The sequence below is a fragment of the Arachis ipaensis genome, chromosome B5, assembly GCF_059453495.1.
Source record: "Arachis ipaensis isolate K30076 ecotype BB chromosome B5, ASM5945349v1, whole genome shotgun sequence".
Lineage (NCBI taxonomy): Eukaryota > Viridiplantae > Streptophyta > Magnoliopsida > Fabales > Fabaceae > Arachis > Arachis ipaensis.
Window position 1 is genome coordinate 109,342,787 of NC_142440.1, and position 6,860 is coordinate 109,349,646.

General features: G+C 37.4%; 1 non-coding gene across 1 annotated transcript; it reads right to left on the minus strand.

Moving 5' to 3' along the window:
* Positions 1-5,245: 5,245 nt before the first annotated feature.
* Positions 5,246-5,354, minus strand: LOC148565338 (small nucleolar RNA R71). Its single transcript, XR_015884263.1, has one exon. It is a non-coding gene; the product is annotated as a small nucleolar RNA R71 (small nucleolar RNA).
* Positions 5,355-6,860: the final 1,506 nt, after the last annotated feature.

Sequence of the window (6,860 nt, forward strand, 5' to 3'; positions counted from 1 at the left end):
GCTCTGTGTGGTAGGGTGTTATATCTCCAATGATTCTATTTGCCAAGTCTCCAATGCCATTCTTCAATACACCCCTAAAAGCATCATTTTGGAGAAGCAAAGGCATCTTCCACTCCTTGTTGAGCCAAGTCTCCAATGCCATCATCCTTACCAACCTTGTGGCACCTCCAACTCCATCTTCTTCATCAACCATATGGCGCCTCCAACGCCCCTTCCTTCCACCAAGTTGGGCATCCCCAATGCCACACCATGAAGCCTCAATTTGGAGCAATACAAAGGTGTCTTAGACATCACTTTTGCACCCTCAAGAAGGCATCTCCAACGCCATGAATTACCATACCCAGGAAGCTAAATTTGGTGCCAAGATTGGCAATTCTAACACCACCGTTGGTCGAGAATGTGAAGCGCTCCCCCTATAGACGCCTTCGATGAATTTTCAACAAGGCTTGAAATTGTGTCACTTAATCCATGCAAAGCATCTCCAATACAACCTTAAGTCAACTTCCTTGGGCCATGTTTCTCAACTTTATTTTTATCCTGAGTAAAGTGTATTGCACGCTAGATTAGGTGCTTAATTTGATGACAAACAATTTTTCCTCAAGCCCACTTAATGAAGCACACAACCATCATAACAATCGACAAGGCTCTTGACTTAATTGAACCAAGGAAGATCTCTAGTAATAGTTAGTTTGAATTTGCATTTTCTTGTAATTTGAATTTCATTTGAAATTATATTTTAGAATAGGCTATAAATAGAGGATGAGAGAGCCTCATATGAGGGGAATTCTCCTTCCACTTCTATTCACTTCTTCTTCATTCTTACTTCTTTCACATTTTTGCCATGAGTAGCTAATTCCCTTTTAATTGGGAAAAACAGCTTTATTGAATTTAATGGATCAAATGTGAAAGAGTCGTCGTTCTTCATTCCAAAGATTTGAATCTCTTAGAAAAAAGTTTAAATCTAAATTGGGTTTTATGATCACTTGGAAAAGTAGATTCATGAAACTAAGCTTGAAGCTCTTTCTCTCAATTCTTGTGCTTTTGGATTTGGATTGATAACGTAACATATAATCAACTAACATCTAGATTCATGAGATTGTATAGCTCTAAATCATAGAACATGCTTCATCTCTTCTCATGATCAATTAGATCAAGGAATTGTCAATTGATCAAGTCAAGAGAGATTGAATTACCAAGAAATTAGAATTCAATCACTTATGATTTGCCAAGAGATCAATGATTGCATAATTAAAGTTGAAATGAACACTATTTAATCCATGGAATTCAATATCTCTGAACCCCAATGATCTTCCCCCATTATTCTCTTCTTCCCTTACTTTAGAATTGCTTTAATTCATTTCTGTTGATCTCTTTACATTCTTGCAATTCACTATTCTTGCACTTTAAAGTTCCAGCAATTTACATTTTTGTTATTTACTTGCAAGTCATTTATTGCTTTATTTTACTTCTTACTCAAGTCATTTAAATTACATGTTTCTATTATCAATTTTTCATCATCAAATTATGAATTGTCTAACTAGAATACTCAATAAATCATTGCTTGTTTAATTCCTTAATTTTTGTGGGAACGATAACCCACTCACTGTAGTATTACTTGATGTGATCTAGTGCACTTTCCGGTAGTTTTGCGAACATTGTAAAATCACCTATCAGTCAACAAACATTAATCAATTCCACCATACTTACCAAGTTTTCATCCAATCACAACCTCTGGCCCAAAATACCCTACAATATAATTAACCTTTTCAATACCTCAATTGAGGCTTATAACTTACCAAAAGGGTGTACCTCACCCAATCATAGCCTCCGGCCCAAATTTTCATAGCAATAGCCATAATAAGCAATCAAACCAAAATTTGCATCCAATTCAATCATGCATATTGATGAGCGGATATTTTATACGCTTTTTGGCATCATTTTCATATTGTTTTAGTTATGTTTTGTTTAAGTTTTATTATGTTTTTATAGGTTTTAGTGCAAAATTTACATTTTTGGATTCTATTTTGAGTTGTATTTTATGGTGATTTTAGGTCATTTCTGGATGAAATTAAGGAGCTTTGGCAAAGTCTGATTCAGAGGCAAGGAAAGCGTAGCAGATGCTGTCAGATTCTGACCTCCGTTCACTCAAACAAGCATTTATGCAGCTACAGAGGTCCAAATGACACATTCTTAACGGAATTGGAAAGTTAACTTCTAAAGCTTTCCAGCAACATATAATGGTTTATACTTTTCTTCGAAGGAGCCTGCCCATACTGGGAGTTGAACGCCAAGGAGCTACCCCTTGGCTGGCGTTCAACGCCCCAAGGAGACAAGCCAGCGTTGAACGCCCAAGAACCACCCCTTTTGGGGCATTCAATTCCCACAAAGAAGTAAGGTAGTGCCAATCACCCCCTAATGGGCGTTCAACGCCTATTCCTCAAGTTGGATGCCAAGCTCAGCCCAAGTACTCAACAAAAGTGGGCCTAGGATAGATTTTTACACCTCTAGTCTAGTCTGTCATACTTTTTGTACTTCTTAGCTATTAGATTAGTATTTAAAGGAGAACATCACCCATGTTTAGGATCTTCGTCCTCATCTTTACCTCTTCACATTTTACATTACTTTCTGTAAAGCATGAGCAACTAAGCCTCCTAAGTTAGGGTTAAGAGCTCTGCTGATTCTCATGGATTAATAATATTACTGTTCTATTTTAATACACGTTTGATTCCATTCTCTTGTGCATTTTCGTTCTTCATCTCATGAATTGAGGATGACCTATGACAATCATCCTTGTTCTACATGGATTCCGTGTGAGTCCTGACCCGGATAGTATTGAACCACAGCTAGAAAATGCACTGCAGATTCCAAGAGTGTGCCTGAGTGACTTTGGATATGTGACATATAATCCCGTTGACCATGGGTTACTAAGGTTTTTGTGGCATTAAGGCTAGAGTATGAGAAGCAGCGTTCCCTAATCTGGAAGATCTGACCTTGTCTGGGGCATTTTGAGTAGGATCACAAATGGGAGTGGATTGCTTAGGTCTTCACCTTCGACTATAGTAGGAAGCCATGAGTTAACTTGATGAGGATGCTACATGAGTTTCTCGGATATGGTGGACTGCTATGGTTTAGAAGAGACTAACTTGATGAGGATGCAACATGAGTTAGTCAATTACGGCTGCCATTGAATGAGTCATTCGTTGTTGAAGTAGACAGTAATAAAAGTTAATCCGGAAAGAACACGCATCTCCAAAGCCTTAACGAAATATCCATCACTGCTTTCACACTAATCTGGTATTTCGTTCTTACTGTTTCGTCTATGCTTTCAAACAAATAATCATCTTCCGTAATCGCCTGACTAAGATCTATAAGATAGCCATTGCTCGCTCAATCCGACAATCTCCGTGGGATTCGACCCTCACTCAACTGAGGTATTACTTGGACGACTCGGTGCACTTGCCAGTTCAGTTGTACAGAGTTCAATTTTGCGCACCATGTTTTTGGCACCGTTGCCGGGGCTTATTCTGAGATTGACAAACTACCGGACTATCTTGTTGCTTTGATTAGGTATTCTTTAAGGTTTAGTTACTCTTTTAATTGTGTCTTTTCTTTTCTTTTGCAAAAATTTTTCGAAACCTTTTCTCTTCTTTAGTGATATTTGTCTTTTGTTTAAGTCTTGTGTCAGTTTTTAAGTTTGGTGTCCCCCTTGTTTTCTTAAAAATTTTGAAAATTGTTCTTGAGTGTTCTTTATTGTGTTTGAATTGTTCTTGGTGATTTTTCTTGTTTGATTTCAAAAATTTTAAGTTTGGTGTCTTTTGGTGTTTTTCTTTGAAATTTTCGAAAATTGGTGTCCTTGGATCTTAAATTTTTAAGTTTGGTGTCTCTTAGTTGTTTTTCTATTTCCTTAAAATTTGAAAATAAAAAAATTTCTTTTATCTTTCTTTAATTTTTCGAAAATCTTGACTAACTTTTCCTAGCTTGATTTAAAAATTTTAAGTTTGGTGTTTTCTTGTTAGTAAAGTTTAAATTTTGAATTTTTAATCTTATCTTTTCAAATATTTTTCAAATCTTTATCTTTTTATCTTTCTTTAATTTTCAAAAATACTATCTTATCTTACTTCAAATTTAAATTTTAAAATTCAATTTCGAAATTCAAAATTTAAAATTCAAATTTCAAATTTCAAAATTAAATCTTTTTCAAAAATCAAATTTCAAATCTTATCTTTGCAAATCTTTTTCAACTCTTTATCAAATCTTCTTGCTTTAAGTCCTTCTTATCTTATCTTCTTTTTAATTTTAAAACTTTTAAATTTCAAGTTTTTACTTTCTTTTTAAATTAAATTTCAAAATCAAATCTTTTAATGTGTTTTCAATTCTTCTTAGTTGGGTAGTTACCTATTTTATCTTATTTTAATTTTGAAAGTCTGGTATCTCTCAGATTCTTCTTTCTCTCTTCTATTTTCGAAAACTTTCTACTTATTTCTCTCGCTCCTTTATCGAAAATTCTTACCTCTTTCTCTCTCTTCTATTTTTCAAAACTCTTCTTTTTCTTTTTCTATTTATTTTTTGAAAACTCTTTTAATTTAAAAGATATCTTTCTTTTCTTTTCCCCCTATTTAACTCTCTTAAAGGACCTCTATACTGTGACATATAGAATCCTTTTCTTCTTTTCTTCTTGCATTCTTCCTTCTTGTTTATGAGTAGGAACAGGGATAAAGAACCTCTCTTTGATCCTAATCCTAAACCTGAGAGGACTCTAAGGAGGCATTTACAACAAGCTAGAGCATAACACTCCGGAGGAAACCTCACAGAGCTTTTCAAACAAGAAGCTGAAAATACAAATATGGCAGCCAATCCTAATGGTAGAAGAGACGCAAGGAAGGTCCTAGGTGATTTTACTGCACCCACTTCTAACTTCTATGGAGGAAGCATCTCTATACCTACCATTGGTACAAATAACTTTGAGCTGAAGCCTCAACTGGTCACTTTAGTTCAACAGAACTGCTAGTTTCATGGACTTCCATAAGAAGATCCCAACAGATTCATCTCTAATTTCTTGCAGATCTGTGATACTGTCAAGATTAATGGAGTGGATCCAGAGATTTACAAGCTTATGCTTTTTTCCTTTGTTGTAAGGGACAGAGCTAGGTTATGGCTGGACTCTCAGCCTAAGGAAAGCCTAGACTCTTGGGAGAAAGTGGTCAATGCATTCTTGACTAAGTTCTTTCCACCTCAAAAGCAGAACAAGCTTAGGGTGGAAGTTCAAACCTTCGAGCAGAAAGAGGGTGAATCCCTCTATGAAGCATAGGAGAGGTACAAGCAAATGATCAGAAGGTGCCCTCCTAACATGATTTCAGACTGGACCATGCTACATATCTTCTATGATAGTCTTTGTGAGATGTCCAAGATGGCACTGGAACATTCTGCTGGTGGTTCACTCCACTTGAAGAAAATGCCTGAGGTGGCACAAGAACTCATTGACATGGTTGCTAACAACCAATTCACAAACATTTCTGAGAGGAACCCTGTAAGCAATGGGGTAGCTCAGAAGAGAGGAGTCCTGGAGGTTGACACCCTAAATGCCATTGGCTCAGAATAAGATCTTGACCCAACAGGTCAATATGATCTCTCAGCATCTGACTGGATTACAAACTGCAGCTGACAGCACTCAAGAAGCCTCCTATGAAGGTGATGCATATGATGCAGATCAACCCATGATTGATGAGGTTAACTATTTGGGAAATCCCAATAAGGAGTCTTATGGAAACACCTACAACCCATTATGGAGGAATCATCCTAACATCTTATGGAGGGAACAACAGGAGCCTCAACAAGGCTTCAATAACAACCAAGGTGCAAGAAACCAAAATAGGTCTAATAACAGACCATTCCTACCTTCTCACCAACAAATGGAGATTTCTAAGCAGAACCTCTCTAACTTAGCCACTATAGTCTCCAATCTCTCTCAGACCACTCATAGTTTCATTGCTGAAACAAGATCCTCCATTAGAAATTTGGAGGTACAGATTAGTCAGCTGAGTAAGAGAATCCCTGAGACCCCTCCTAACACTCTTTCCAGTAAAACTGAAGTAAGCCCAAGAGAAAAGTGCAAGGCCATCACTGTAGAAGTTGAGGCCGAAACTAAAGAGGATGAGCTGGCGTTGAACACCAGTAAGGGAGTAGCTGGGCGTTCAATGCCCAAGGAGGAGCAGTTATTGGCGTTGAATGCTAGTAATGGAGTAGAGGCTAGGCGTTCAATGCCCAAAGAGGGACAACTCCTGGCGTTGAATGCCACAATAGGAGTAGTTGGGCGTCCAATTCCCATTAAGGATCCCCTTGTTGCAGAACTGAAAGAAACCAGAACTCATGAGGAGACCATAGAGGTTCCCTTAAATGCCTAGTTGCATATTATAAAATCTGAAGAATACTCCTCCTCTGATGAGAAAGAAGAAACTAGGGAAGAGCAAGTTGCTCGGTACCTAGAAATTCTGATGAAGCTGAATGCCAAATTATTTGTAACAGAGACAGTGGAGGAAGAACCTCCAGTTCTCCTTAAGGAACTCCATGCCTTTGTTCAGAAGAAACTACCTCAGAAGCTGTTGGATCCCAGACGCTTCCTAATTCCTTGCACCATAGGAACAATTACTTTTAAGAAGGCTTTATGTGACCTGGGGTCAAGCATAAACCACATGCCTCTCACTGTAATGGAGAGGCTGGGAATCTTTGAGGTGCAAGCTACCAAGATCTCTTTGGAGATGGCAGACAAGTCACTGAAAACGACATATGGTCTGGTAAAGGATGTCTTAGTAAAGGTTGAAAACTTTTACATCCCTGGAGATTTTATAATCTTAGATACTGGA